We start from the raw sequence: 16,116 nt of genomic DNA, 5'->3' as shown, positions 1-16,116 counted from the left end.
TCGCATAAAAAGGGACTACTATTCGTTCGCTACTAGAAGAGACGTGGTAAGCCCTCCGCTTTCCTGCTATTTTCAAGTGCCACGCGTTCCGCGTATGTTGCTTTGCAAGTACCACAGCGTTGTATGCTCGGTCTCCCCTCCTCTTGCGCTTTTAACAGTCACGGAGCGCGAGAAAACTCGAGCAGCCTTCAGAAGACAGCAGTCACTGTCGAAAGTGCGTCGCTTTCGTTCCTTACTTATACCTGTTTTGCTTGTGAATTTGAACGTAGTGTAAATTTATTCTGCAATTAACACCATGCTTACCGGACAATGACTGCTGTCATGCTGACTTCTTGCGAACAACGCCTGGACGATCGACCAATAGGAGACCTTGAGTCTTGTACAACCTAACCAGAAAGGAGGCTTATAAGGCTTCAGCCCCCCCCCCCCCCCCCCCCCCCCCCGAAATTTTTTCGAACTGTCAACGACCGCAGCATAGCCCAAATACATATCGCGACTTCTGCTATCATAGTTTTGTTCTTGCCTGGATCGTCTGTCTTTCCGTGGGTAAAGTCTACTATCTGTGATTGCACAAGTTGTTTATTTGCCTTGTTTGACGCATTATATAGAGTGACTTTTGCTTAGATACGTAAATTTAATGGAGGCATATGTGTATTTAAATATCTTGTTGCCAGGTTTTGTGTATACATACAGTGACTTTGTTTCCAGGGGCACTTTTTTGTCCTTTATCAAGTTGTATCTTCGCATTCCTAATACTCCATTTTATCTTCTCACTTCTAATGTGTTTTTCGCAGGACTCCTCATTTATACATGTGCTCGACAAAGATTCATTAAAATATTTGGCCTCTACTTGCTCATTTCATGGCCTTTATGTTTTTCATTTCAGCGGCATGCACTGCTCTGCTGGTTTCGGACTGATACGCAATAACATGGAAGCATTGGTATCAGTTATGTCTGCCACGATTTTTAAGAAATACGAACACATTCTTTTATGTAAAAAAATACATATTTCACTTCTCTAGACAGTGCGTAGCGTTATCTAATATATAATGGCATTGTCAATAGCAATGCAGTTATTATTCTTATGTTTGACCACTCCACAAATCCTATGAGGAGGCCGCGCTGCAACATGACTCCCCTCCCGAACAAAATTTCTGGCTACTCCACTGCTACGTACTTTACTCTGTTTCCCGCGGGAGACCTCAAGCCTAACATGCATCGAAACATACGCCTAGCTATCAGTGCTTTCCGTCATGAAAACCTTCCGTCATACGGTCCGAGGTTGCCGTTGGTGGCTACTTTGCGCCAAATTGGCTACTTTAAGACCTCGTCTGGAGACGGAAATTTTAGGTTGGCTACCTGGCTACATTGAATTTTTATTTTGGCGCATTTATTAGCCATTTTTTCAGCAACTGAATAGGCAATATCAAGAAAGCATAAAGACTACTAATTATTTCTGAGTTTTGCTGTCTTCCCAGTTGCGAGGCAACTGGGAAGCCATGCGCGAAAGTGCAGCTATGGGTGCAGCCATGTGGATGGTGGACCGCTACGTAACGCAAGAACACGAGGATCACAATACCAGCATGAAAACGCTTGTACAGTCCAAGGTGACAGAGCTTCTGTTTTATGTCTTAAGCGTGCTAAAACCGGTGTCTACCATGCGAAAGCGCGCAAGCGCAAAACGTTCGTTCCGAGAAAACTGACGAAAGAACACGGAACTTTGGCGAATGCTAATGTAGCCTTAGCGGCTCCTCTGTTGGACGCAAACGAGTAATTACTTCCTTATTACAAATCTACTCCACTTTGAAGGATTCCTCTAAATATTGGACCCAACACTATCTATTGTAGATAAGCTTTATGCACATGCACTGAACTTTTAATAATTTATTTATCTGCAGCCTTTTTGTGGCTTGAATACCGAGCACAAGGACGAAGTTGTGCTCTTTATTCTGCTTCTTGTGTTGATACAAAATGCTGTTATTTATTCTTAAGTAATAAAAATTGTATTTATAATATCACTTATGTTCTGTTTGGCTAGAAATTTGGCGCTGAGATTTATTGAGGCGGCTACTTTTGGCTACAAGCTTGAGTTCTGGCTCCTTTTAAAATCTTCCGAACGGCAACACTTATCATAGCTCCGTAATGCACCAGATGACACACTCTTGAAATTGAAACCACAACCTCTAACCCCTCGGTGGAGTCCTGGCTATTTAGGAATCACTGGTAATGATCTGGAAAATCAGCTCACCTACGAAATTTTTTACCGGGTGCCAATCATCCAATCGTCAAGCCTACCGACCGTGGACAAGGGGGTGGTCATCAAGAAGGCCCTCAAGCTACACTACACAAGCATGTGATCACACCTAACTAAACCTGCTCTGCCGCATCCGTCTCTCGCGATTCGAGAAACACGCGTATACACCAGAATTCAATTTCAATTACTCCAAACCCCCGCTAGGCTATACATATACACAGCACTCCCATGGCCCTAACTGCCCTCATCTTACGCCGGCATGGAACGCTGTCTCTCTTATTGTCCCGTTGCTTTCGCCTCTTCCCACTATCCCAATCCCGCCATCCACTTATTTCGACCACTGGTTTGCGGACACCGAAGAGGACCTGCAGCGAGCTGTGGTCCGACTCGCCACCGACATTCTAGGCGTCCAGATGAAGACGGCAAAAAAATATGCTTCACTTCCTCCTCGCTCAAAGCAAACCACACCCATTCACACGCATACACTACACCGACTCTTCCAATTTATTGACCATGAATTCATTTTAGTTCTTCTTTCCTTTCAGCATCAGTGGTCGTTCATTCACTGACTGCAGACAAGCGGTCGTCATCGCTGCCCTTCCGCGAGTTTGCGTCTTGCCTCTTCCGCAGCGGCATTTGCTGTGGGAGTCGCCGTACGTTGCTCCTCATTCGCTTCGCAAGAGACGTGGCGTACTTCCATCGCAGCGAAATTCCTTCTCGAGTAACAAGCCAAGCTTGGCCCCTTCTTTAGCTGGAATAATTTGGGTGCCACAGTTTGGGTTGCTGGGTGGGAAAGTACAGAAAGCTCGGGTGTGGAAAGCATGAAATCAAAAAAAGAATGCGAGCCTGAATGTGATGCGTGATGTTAAACATTGTGTTTCCCATCCATGCTATCACCTCCTTCATCCACCTCGCTGCTACGAATACTTGTGTATAATTGCAAAATCTGGGAGGTATTCCGGAGCTGACGGCGTAGTTGGCGTCGTCATAGGATGCGTGTTTGTGAGAAAATTATCGGTTAAACTAGGCTACGGGTTAGTTAACAGCCTAGCGGACACATTACATTTTTTTTTCAAAATTGTACTAAATTAGTGGTGTATTGCCGGCACTGCGATCTGTCGGCAAGCAAACAAATTGCTTTGGACGAGCCCATAGGAAATACATGGGAACTTTCAGAAGCTGTGCCGTGTCTAAACATGGCTCGATTTTCATGAGGTTTGTGGCAGCGTTTTCTTCTTGAGTGAATAGAGGAAATGTTGCGGACAGATTTTATTGTTTAAGTTTCATTTTTTTTTACCAATTAGACTCAAAGTTCCAGAAAAATGGTGCTTTTAGATATGTCGAACTTTCATGTCATCTCGGGAAAAAACTAAGCCAAATATCAAAATTGCGTCCGCAACATTTCCTCCCTTTTTCTTTCTTGATTGTTAAGCCGCAATTTTGATCCATATCGAACCTAGTGTTTGCGTTTTACAGGCTCTGAAAGTTGTGTATGTATTTTCTGCTGGGATTTGAATTTCGCGCTAAAATTTTACTGGCGAGACGTGGCTCCTCCTGGCGACAAATTATTTTGTCGCTACTACACTCTACCACCAACTTCTTGCTTGTCTGTGTTCGTGCGCACACTTTTTTCTTAGAACCTGGACGAAGTTGATTTCTTTCTTTCCTTTTTTTCTTGCTTGGGCTGTATTTCGAAAGGATTTCTGCTTTTTTTTTCTCGAGCTTGTGGTGCGAAAAGGAAGCGGGATGCAAGGCCACACCCAAAAGCACCTCACCCCCGCCTCCCCCTCCCCCCGCAGCACACACAGTAAGGGATTGTTCGCACCAAAGCACACGTGAGCGAGTTATCGGGTCAAAAACCGGTTACTGGGTTCATGTAAACGCGCCGAGTCGAGTCAAGAGGTCGCGACCAGTACACTCCGCCGCAAGGGGTAGGTTGACCCCACTCAACGGAGGGGAGAGGATAAATTCAAACTTGTTTTTCACTTGCGCCGTCGCACCTTCGAAGCAGCGGTGGTGTGCCTCAATCTTGGATGCTACCACTGCTCGGTCGCAATGCGGTGCTCGACGCTTGGTGTCGCTGCGGAGGGCGTAATCAGAGGAAGGTGATCCTCGTTGCGATTGGCCAACCGAGAAAAGACGTCACAGCTCTACTCTAGGTCACTCTGTGGGGACTTTTGGGGAACACTGCGCTTCAACCGACAGGGAAAATCTCAACTCTTCGTGAAAATCCTTGCTCAATATCCCGAGGTATCCCAAGGTGCATTTCTTGCTCGCTTGTTTATTTTTTTGCCTTGAGCATGGAGACGGACACGTGCGATGGCGTTGCTTCAGCGGTTTGCGACAAGGCGTTCTTCAATACTAGTAATTTAAAAACACCCATCAAGGATATTCTTGGGGAAGGACGCGGTTGTTGCTGCGACGCGTCTTTTCTTTTTCTCTTTCCTCTGATCTCTCCTCTATCTGCACGCGGCAGCGGTGGTGGCTCGGATCCAGCCAGTAGGCAGGCCCATGCAATTTCCTTTTCATCCTTCTCCCAGTCACAACAACAACATGTAGTAAGGCACGGCCGTTCTTGTGCGACTTACGTCCGAAGCATTTTGTCGCTCTTCGTGACCTGCGACGGCACCACAACTTCGAGGAAGAGGTGGAGAATCTAGTCTTCGACTCTAATAATAAAGGTAAGAAACGAAGTCTATACTGTTGCATGCACGCACGCAGTGATCAAAGCAAAAAAGGGGTTGGTTTGGTTTGGTTTATGGAGTTTAACGTCCCAAAGCGACTAAGGCTATGAGAGACGCCGTAGTGGAGGGCTCCGGATAATTTCGACCACCTGGGGTTCTTTAACGTGCACTGAAAGCAATAAAGGGCCAAAGCGGGATGCAGTCGCGCGCTTAGATTACCGATTGAAAAGTTGCAGTTTATTGACTTTTCGAGTGCGCGCATTTTAAGTTTGTAAACACAAAGCGCGTTCTTTTTTTTTATTGACGGGCTTACACTCACCTGGGGAAACTTGCACGTGGTTTTGTGCACGCAAAATTAGCGATGACATGCACGTTTTTAAAGGAACCATGAAGATTTCAATGGGCTTAGTCTAGTGCGACAGATCTGCAGAGGTAGCCTTTGCGGGCATTCGAGTGAAATGTGAAACGTAAGGTACTATAACCTTTGAAAGCCATGACTTGTCATAGTCATTTTGCACTTATTTGTAATGTAAGGTATAGTTTGTACAAAGTTTAGGTAGTCATAGTTCTGACTCCTAATCATTCTGAAGTGTAGCATGACTCAGCACTTTACTAGTAACATAAGGTGTGCAGAGTTTGTACAAAGTTGCGTAGTCATGCCTTGCACTCATGACTCATCATTCTGCAACATAGCATGACTGTGCACTTTAGTGCTTTGGCATTCTCGCTGGTAAGCAGTCTTATGTGTGCCTGCAGAATTTTTTTTTTGGTGTCCTAGCTCCTCCATAAGCAAAGTGACAAGCAGTGCACTCTCTTTCATATTTATAGTGGAAAAAAACTGCAGGAAAAAAACTGGTACTTGGAGCAGACTCGCTGCTACAGGCCTTGCTTATGCTTTGTTGCAGGCACCTGCAATGTCTCGACAGGACACACAACATTGTCGCGGCATGCACCAGCTTAGCAGCGCTGAAGCCATGGCAATCGCAACACGCAGAAGTGTGTAGGAAGAATGCCCAGCATTGTTCTGCCTTTAGAAGTCAACAGCGCTGACCTGAATTTGTGGTCAAAGGACAGGGCCATGTAAAAGGTTGCTGTGCAGGAATGAGTTTTTGCTGCCATTTTGTAGCTTCTACAGGAAAGAAGGAATGTGCACCAAGGGTTTTTAAACGTTACCTGCACTGCCACCGTTCCGGCTCGTATGAAGAGCTTCCTATAGAACAGCGCCAAAGGCAGGAAAAGGGGCAAGGAAGCTGCAAAATCGGCAAACACTGCTTTGCTACTCTAGAGGTCATGGAGAAAAAGGGCAAGGTATATGTAGTGTTTCAAAAGAAACACTACGGACACTTCAATGAGGCCTGCCACCAAAGGCTGTCCCAGAATGATGCCGGAGTGCTTGCAGGTTAGCCACTTCTCTTGTACAAAGCATTTGTGCATGCTGTGTTGACTGTACCGGAATGTTAAAACGTTTAGAAGCTACAGTCCACCAACCTTTCATAAATGGGAGACGAAAGTGCAATAGAAATGTATTTTAGGGGGAAGATATTGTTCATTAACTCGAGTGATCATTTCAATGATTTTTATTCTTCTGCGATGCATCTATGGCACAAAAGAGGTGGGACAACACGAAAATGCCTATTGTAAAGTGGGAGAAGGCATGTCCCACAAAACGAGGGGGCGGAAGAAGTTATAGTAGGGCACAGCTTAAGAACCCAGCGGCCAATGCCCCTCAAAAGAAGCCTGCCATCCAATGGCGTCGACCGATTCTCATGATGTCATGGTTAATCCTAGGGGGTAGCATTGCAGGAGGGTGGCAGATGAAAGGGGTTTAGTTATGGCTTTAATTGGATTAACTGATGAAAATCAGCTGACACCATTGACTGGGGGGTCTTCTTTAAGGGCCATCTGCCACTTCGTTCTCGAGTTGTATCTGACTGCAGTGCAATTCACTTCAGCCTACTTGGTCGCATCGAAGGGTGGAAAACAATTGATCCACGGCACATTGCATGCACAGCACAGTCAGTACGAACTTCATGCCGTTTAGTTTAGAGATGCTTTGTGGAAGGGGTCCAGTCTTTCGAACTGAACATAATTAGGAATGTCATCTAGCACTGGACTACTCCAATGTCTGTTCTTTTGTTTTTCTGCTGGTTTCATTGACTATCCTAGGTCTGTCGCTCAATCGGCTGACGTTGAACTTCAACCGTAAGAAGTCGGCTTGAGCTCCATGAAACGTGTCTTGAATGACTGACAGTTGCACTCGATGCTAGCCTCTTTTTTTGGCTGCCTGTCAAAAGCGTAGGCATTTTGTTGCTGATCAATGCAACGCCACCAGTCTAATGGTTGTATAAGGGCCATGTTTTCTCTCGTAAGACAGATCGTCTGCAGTGAACTTTCATTAATTAGAATTATTTGGCTGTTTTGGCACTTCATCAGTAATGCTCACAGGAACGGCTGTGGTTTGAGTGTTCAGCTACTAAGCTGGAGTACCCGGGTTAGAACCCGGCTGCGGCAGCTGAGTTTCGATGGAGGCAAGAGGTGCCCACGTGCTGCGCAGTGTCAGTGCCCAAAGATCCCCAGGTGGTCGAAATTGTTACGGAGCCCTCCACTACAGCACCTCTTTCTCTCTTGCTTCTTTCACTCCTTCTTTCCTTCATGGCATGGTTGAGGCAGTTACTGCACCATTTCCTTTCCTGAAAAACCACTAATATAAAACACAAGCCTGCACAAGAGTTGAAATCGCAAAAAAAAACGAACAAGCAGCATTTATATTTCAGTTTATGTATGACTGGCATGCCCTCCAATTGTCTCTGACTTAGCAGCAGTCATTTAGGTGTTGAAACTGAAACAGCATGAGAAAAATATTCACTTAGAAATTATTCACCTGGCATAAGTGAATTCTACATTGTGACTCGTGTACACTATTGTCTTGTGCAAAAGTCCAAAGAAACAAAGATCGCGTCAAAAATTTGGTGTCTCTACTCCTTAGAGGTTGCTGCCAGGCGAATTGGTGCATTTTTTGAATATGCAGAATGAAATGGGACAGGATGAGAAGCACACGTCCTTATTCTTTTCTTGTCCACATTTTCAGTGCTGTTATATTCTGCATTTATAACACGCTGTATATAACTTCCCTGTTTTGCATTGCTGTATGCAAGTTTAAACACTCAAGCTCATAAAAATAAAGTCCATCTGGCTTTGAAACAACCATTTTGTCGTGTGCTTTGCAGTGCCACAAAAGTGAAATGAAAGTAAGATGAACTGTGTGTCACCTGTGAAAAGGAACAAAGTGCAAGACGAAGGAATCCGACCAGAAGTATTTGTCACTTTATTACATGGCTGTAGGCAGATGAACCACCAGAGATGTTAACAGTTTTTTTCTGTACCATTTTCAGGCCGGTTAGCAGGAGTGCCAGAAAAAACCATTGTGCACAACATCCGAGCAGGTACAAGTGGATCAAGCCCACGGATGCAACTTGTGACCACTAAGGACCTCCGTAACATTGCAGATAAGTTTAGGATTGGCAAAACAGAGCAGAGAGATGCAGACAATTTTAAGAGTGTTGAAATATGGGTCGAAGAAAGGAGGGCAGAAAATGAGTCGCCACTGTTATATTACAGGAAGAAGGGTGACCCCAACAGTCATGGTGGTGACTTTGAGCGAGCATTAATGACGTTCCCACAACGAGAGCTCCTTTATGAATTGGGGGCAGCGAAACTGTGCATTGACTCCACCCATGGCATAAATAAGTACTAATTCCAACTGACAACCCTGCTTACAATTTCTCAAGATGCCTTTGGTATCCCGTGTGCCTACTTGATTTCAAAAAGGGTGAACACGGGCACTGTGGTGAGGTTTTTCGAGGCCATCAAAGAAAAAACACAATACCATGTCAGGCATTTATGTCTGATGATGCCCCTGTTTATGGCAGTGCACGGGAGCAGGTGATGGGTCCCTTGAGGAGTCGACTGCTTTGCAGCTGGCAGGTGCTACACAACTGGAGAACGCACCTGAATACAGTCACAAACAAGGACTGCAGGAGTACAACAAGGGACATGCTGCACACTCTGATGAAGTGGACAGATGAAACTGACTCTCAACAGTTGCTCCCTGCACTTCTTGGTATCCACTCCAAAGAGCATCAGCTTAATTGCCTTTGGCTTCACAGAAATTTTGAGAAAACATACGCAAAGAGGGCATGTCAGTGGGCTTACTGCTATAGGCAGTACATTGGATTAACAAAAAATAATCACTTGGAGTCAATGCACAAGGCACTGAAGTACTCTCGCTTTGGTGGCTAGGTAAATGGGTGATTGGATACATTAATCAAAGTACTCTTCAATTTCACATCCGAAAAACTTTACAACAGGTGTCAAAGGAGGAGCAGACCACCGCAAATCTGCCCTATTTAGGAAGCATAAAGTGAGGATTGAGCTTTCTAAGTCCAGTACTGAGAGAGTGGGAGATGGCCAGTGGCATGTAAAGTCACAAAGTTTGGTGAACTTCAAGCACACAGTGGAAAGAACTAGCAAATCGTGCAGTGGCTGCGAGCTTCATAGTGAGCAGTGCGAGGCTTGCCACAACATGTACACATGTACGTGTTGACCATGCAACGCATGTGCACATGTGCAAGCACATGCATGCTGTTGCTATAATGGAGCTACACTCGTGCCAGATGCAGAGCAGCCAGAAAGTAGCATCTGACTGTGCTGGCGTTTGTAGGCCCTGCCAGCTGAAGATGGCAGATTTCAGGTGAGGGATTAGGATTATGTTATGAGCTAGTTGGCGGGCTATTCTGACAGAGTGCTTTAGCATAGCAAGCTCAAGACACAGCAGGGAAGAGGAGTACCATTTGCTAATTTTCTTGAAGCCCACATGGTCATGAGAAAGGTGCGCCATCATATCCCATATCAAGCAGCACCATTGAGGGTGCACTACAGGCCTCTGGTATTTCTTTTCTAGTCATTCCTTTTTTCCCGAAACTTTCCTCCTAGGAATGGAGAACTCATCCCGCCACGGCGCCTCAGTGGCTCTGGCGTTCTTAGACTGCTTACCCGAAGGCTGTGGGTTTGATCCGGCCATGGCGGCCACATTTCAGTGGAGGCAAAATACAAAGATGGCCATGTGCTGTGCAAAGTCAGCGTGCATTAAAGGGCCCCAGGTGGTGTAAATTAATCCAGAGACCTCCATTATGGTGTCCCTCATAGCCCATGTGTCGCTCCCGAATGTTAAACCCGACAATTAAGAAATTGAGATATTTCAGGCCCCTCATTCCCTACTCAGAATCTGCTTGTGTGAGTACGCCCTCTCTGACACTGCTCAACAGAGAACTTCTGACAATTGGCAAACATTTTTCATCTTTGGGAAATTAGTGCACTCATTTTCTTGTTCATACCTGCCTTGCATTCACTATAATTTTATTTCTTCGTCATCCCTGCTTGATTTCATTTTGCCTGCATGTGATGCACTCAGAGAGGCATGCGCTCTTCAATAAAATTAGTATGAAGTGTCGCTCCATGCTGCATTCCTCTTTGTTGCGTCGTGCTGTCACAGTGCACCGCCCTTTTAGGACATCTTGAGAAAAACAGCGCTTGCAGACAAAGGACCAGAACAAGGACACACACAAAAAAAAAACAGTGCAGTTGTGTGTCCTTCTCGTTTCCTTTGTCTGCAAGCGCTGTTTTTCTCAAGATGTACCCCAACCAACTCGCCCAGCAACACACCTTGCCTTTTAGGACAGTTGACAATATGTGGTTCTACAGTTCTGCAATGCATATGAGAAAAAGTATTCTTGACAAAAGGCTAAGCCGTAGCTGTCATCTTGCACACTGAAAGCTGCAGCACAAAACTACTATTCATCTTATTTTGCAAACAGAATACTGCTGCAACAGAAAAACAGTATTACTCATTTTTCAGAACATTGCTGGTGCAATTTGTGACATGAAGTTATATTGCCATGGTAGAAACAGCCGTGAATAGCCTTCCCTCGCATGATAAAGCACTTCATAAATGAACTTGCTTGGCTCTTACACAGTGTCTCTCCACCAGCCTTCCAAGCAATGAGCCTTCTGTTGTGTGATGGGAACACTGTGCCAACTTTGTTGCCTAGAAATTCTAAAATGCCCCTATTTGTCGAGAAGGCAGCTTAGTTTATGAAACATATAGTGCCCAGTTAATGTCATTTCCTTTTTACTCATTAATGAAAAATGCTTCAAAGCCCAACTGCAACGAAATTATAATTTGGCTAGAATGCCTGTTAATGTGCTGGGTGTGTCATAAAACTAATCGTAACAAAGTTTCATGCTTCTGAGAAAACTGACACTGTTGCTACAAGTGTTTAAAAAGCTGTGTAGTAGACAACGTGGCATGTCCATATAGACAGATACGGATACCTGAGTGCCATACGGCCTCATGTCTGGCCCATTGGGAATGAACAGATTAAGGACAGTGTAGAGTGAAGGCTAGGGGCTAAAATGTGGCTTGGCAGTCATGGGTATGGTGCTGTGGCAAAGTTGTTAGGAATTTGTTTCAATCCTGCAGATGCTGATTTCTGTTTCCATTCCAGGTTTTTGTACACCATATTTACTTAAATAATGGATGCATTTGTATAATAAATGCTTTCCCTACATCAATCATCAAAATCTGGGGAAAGTTCAACTGACCACACCATGTAATAAATGCACCAAACTTACCATTCTAATTTTTTCCCACAAGAAACTGCATCCATGATGCAAGTAACTGCGGTATTACAGGTTACAGAATGAAGCACTGTCAGCCGTATTATGTGGCCGCAAGACTGCCTGGCGCCATGTGAAGAGGAATGCTCCCAAGGCTTATCACATCACATTTACTCCAGTATCCAGATATGGCACCCGTTTCATCCTGCACGTCACATTCACCTCGGGCTGGTGATAGCCTGCCAGCTAGATTAAGAATGTCACAAATAAAATGTCTACCTAACTGAAAACTGCGGTTGTATATATCGGAGATTTTTATTGACTTGTGGCAGTCTACCTGGACAGGTTATGGTAATGCAAGGCAGCCCATTATGCACAGCATATGAGTGCATAGGCGCCACAACTTCGCATCTTTTCCAAGGGTTCATGTTTTGCACTATTGGGTGTGACCCGACCCATCTTTCCACAATCCTCGCGTAATTAATAATAAAGTGCTCCTAATCCTTCTTTGACAGCCAAAATGTATTTTCCTAGGCATATTGGCAATCTGCAATTTGTATTTCTCCACAGATTTGGTACTTCTCGAGAAGTTGGACGGTCATTTTATAAATGATATATTTTTAATAAGCTAGCAGATACTATTCCTGATTTAAACATTTGCAGGCATATATACGCTGCCATTGTTTGCCTTGATAAATACCGTGTCCATTGTGTAATCATAGTACAAACACGTTAATTTATTCTAAAGGACGTTAATGCTGCTTAATTACGCCGTACAAGCCCAGCTGTGGCTTTGGAAAGCTGCCCTTCCTTGGACTCTGACATTAAATACAACTTGTACTTGGGAAACACTAATCTTACTGTGAGTGTAACGACAAATTAAACAAATTCCATTAGACGCTGGTATGATCCCGGCTGTGGCAGTTGTATTCCGATGGTGACACACTACAGGCCCAGATGCTGTGTGATGTCGGAGCACGTTAAGGGCCACTGTTGGTCGAAATTACTGGATCCCTCCACTGTGGCGCCCCTCATAGCCTGAGTCGCTTTGGGACGTTAAACCCCATAAGCCAAAGTTAGCATTATGTTCCTGCCGGAACGAATAGGCACCATCAATCACTACGTGACACCCCCACTCCACTCACCCGATGAAATCCCATCCATCAGTGACACATCCACTCTCTCCACCCTTCGACTCAGATTTGCAACCGCTTGCCAACCGCCTCCTCCCGCCCTCTCTTCTTCCCTGTTCCCTGCAATTTCGTGAAGGTGGATTTCACTCCCTCCACTCTGTCACCTGAGGCTTCAGACCGACGGATTATTCCAACATGGGGGGTTCTGATGCTGATGCACTAAAATGATATTTTTGAAAGGCAGCTATAGTTTGTTACATGTTAAGGAGAAGGGTACTCGCTGCACCATGCAAAATGCGAGATCATTCCCTGGTGTGCACACACTGCATCACAAGAGAAGTACATTTGGCACCTAAATTTAAATGTGCAGTATAGCGAGCAGTTAGCACCAGGTGCTGTACACAGACACGAGCACAAAATGAACACGCTTATTACCAGGCCCTCTCTGTGCACCCTCCCAATACATAGTGCGAAGACTGCTTTTGAAGCTAAGGTTGGTCACATTACAAAGAAATAAAGACAGCATGAACATGAGAACCGGACACGCAGCACTGACAGAAATCTCGATAGTCGGTGCTGTGTGTCTGGTTCCCGTGTCGTCCCTTTCTGTTCGGCGACCAACCTTAACTAGAACAAACAACTTGCCCGAACCCTTGCTTTTGAAGCATTTCACATTGCATGCAGTAAGTAGCACACAGTACAATGCACAGACTGAGCCATGTGTGTTATTGTATCAGCAGTAAACCACGTGCAAAAAAAAAAAAAAAAACGACAGCCAATAACTACAGTCGGTAAAGCGAAATTTGAGCGCAGCTCTTCACATATTTTAGTTTTGCAGTATGCTGAAGTAAAGATTTCCAGAGAGCCACCTGCCCCGGCGAGAGGCAGTGATAGGTGACATTTCGCCCTGAGCACCTGGCTATCACATACTTTGTACACAAGTTCTGTCCCGCCTCATACGAACACCAAAACACTTTCTTGAATATCTTTTTCAATGAAGGCAAATACACTGGCTTACACAAACATTGAAATTACTTGCTATTACATCTTAATAAAGTGTTCAGTGTCACACTATTACGATGCTATATATCAATTTATGCATGCCAGCACATCATCTCTGGCTGACAAAGATCTGACAAATCTTGCTTTTTGACAGTATGTGGGCACAGAGTCATTGATTGCACAGACCAAATATGACTATACCAGCAGAACGAGAACTCGGAGGATTACCTTAGAACTCATGTGCCTTTGAAAACATGCAGTGAACATGGAAACAATTTTATTTTTAAGGTGCGCCGCCCAGCGTATGCACATGCGTTCAGTGCACTCTTTCTGCGCCATGAAGGACGACTCGGTCTCAAGAGCAGAAGTACACACTGCCAGTGCATTCCAGAACATTTAATTCAGATAGGTACTACATGAGACGTAAGCAACGTATGTATAGCGTTCGCACCGTGCAGCTTTATTGCTTCGCTCTGTCCCGAGCATTTTTCAGTCCACTGAGGTGGTTGCGAGCCACAGGTGGGTTAGTCTTGCGATTATTCTGCCGGCAATTGCTTCTTTCTGTAATCTAGCAGATCTACGCCACCTTGCACCCACAACAGTTGTCAACTGGTACTGTCGCCATTCGGTGTCCAGATCAGTGTCTTGAAGGATCGAAGGCTGGCTGGAAACGACATGCTGCAATGTTCTCCAACCCTTGCATCACGAGAAAGTCAATGCGATGACATATCACAGCACACGCACTGCATCGTGATGATTATAACAAGAGTTATATGCACAGATATTTTCCAGAATGAGCTGGAAACACCCAGATCAGGGACGCCAGTACTGGACGGCGCGGGCTTGCGTCCTGCTCACTCACCTTTAGGGACGCATGGGAGGTAAACACGCATTCCATAGGCGGTCTACTGGTCACAAACAAAAAAAGGGGCAAATTTAAAGAACTACACACACCACAAAGACGAGACACCGACGAATACTTCACTCGCAACAGCCGCCGACCGCGATTCGAACGTACGTAAACAACCGCCATGTTGTTTTTTTCTCCTTTGCTAACTGACTGTAGGGGGCGCTGTAAGAGCGCTAGCATCATCATCATCGCGCGCTCCCTCAAAAAAAATTAAATACAAATAGCCGAAACCAGCAATAAACTAGAAAAAAAAGCATTAAACGTTAAAAATTGCAACATAAATAAGAAAGTCATTTATGCAGTTGACGAAAATCAACACACTCATTCAAAGGAAACGCCAATAAAATTGATTCATAAAAATAACAAAAATACAAATGTGCATGTTTTCTTTTCCTTGGTTTTGACTAAAGCTAGGACGTGCGACTATTTTTTGGCAGTTTTCTAAATCGGGTCGCCCAGTGCGACCATAAGAAAATTAAGGCAAGAAAACTGAAAACGTAACAGGGGCACTTAAGGGTCAACATTGCATCGTCAACAATATGCACGCTTTCTCTCTTGCTGCTCATCCCAAGCTTGAATGCATGTCAATTTGCTGTTTCAAAGCAGAACGGTCTTCTATCATTGTAGCGGATTGAACCGAACCAAATGTACTGTCATGAACAAAGCGGTCACATAACTTTCACTTATGCAGCTCAAACTCACATTATTTATTATTTGAGTTTAGTTTTAATGACATGAAAGAACCACAAGTACCATTATAAATGGTATTTTTCATCAGAGCACTTCGGATGGACTAGAAGCCTTACTCCCAAAAGTGTACAATAAAGCCATTCACACAAATCATGTTGGCAGCAATGTTGAAACTGTGTGCGTCCACCTTACTTGAAACTGCAACGGATGCAAGACAGACAAAATTTTACCATTCAAAATCATAATGTGCCGAGATATTGCTGCAATCTTGAACGTAACCACGCTTTCCATTACAATCAAAATGACTCAACAGCACATGCAAACATGAGAACTTTTTTTTCACAGACATTTTGACACTACATTTAGTTCACTATTTATGCAACTTCCGTTTATTTGCACGATGGACACGAATATTCACATGCACGCCAGTCTTAGCATGAGTGCCATGCATACGTAATTGTCGATATGCACCCCGTCACACATTGTGCATTTACACATAAAAATACTCATGAAAACTCAACAAGTGCTCAGCAATTACTGCAGCTTAAATGGTCAAGCACACAGAACACGTCAAAGTTATGGTATGGTATAGAATATGGGGTTTTACGTCCGAAGGCAACATGGGTTATGAGGAACGCCATAGTGCAGCGCTACGGATTAATTTTGACCACATGGGGCTCTTTATCGAGCACTGATGTCACTCAGTACACAGGCGCCTAGCATTTCGCCTCCACTGATAGGCAGCTGCCGCATCTGGGATCGAACCCG

At 44.6% G+C, this 16,116-nt stretch overlaps 1 long non-coding RNA gene across 2 annotated transcripts; it reads left to right on the top strand.

Moving 5' to 3' along the window:
• Positions 1-4,366: 4,366 nt before the first annotated feature.
• Positions 4,367-11,903, top strand: LOC149352370 (uncharacterized). 2 transcript variants are annotated; one of them, XR_016290782.1, is made up of 4 exons: positions 4,367-4,935; positions 5,844-5,934; positions 8,331-11,606; positions 11,689-11,903. It is a non-coding gene; the product is annotated as an uncharacterized LOC149352370 (long non-coding RNA). The 2 variants fall into 2 exon arrangements; XR_016290781.1 differs by lacking the exon at positions 5,844-5,934 and having other exon boundaries at positions 4,368-4,935.
• Positions 11,904-16,116: the final 4,213 nt, after the last annotated feature.

Source organism: Amblyomma mixtum, chromosome 3 (genome assembly GCF_055824585.1).
Source record: "Amblyomma mixtum isolate Tamu chromosome 3, ASM5582458v1, whole genome shotgun sequence".
Lineage (NCBI taxonomy): Eukaryota > Metazoa > Arthropoda > Arachnida > Ixodida > Ixodidae > Amblyomma > Amblyomma mixtum.
This window is presented reverse-complemented; position numbering and strand designations above follow the sequence as displayed.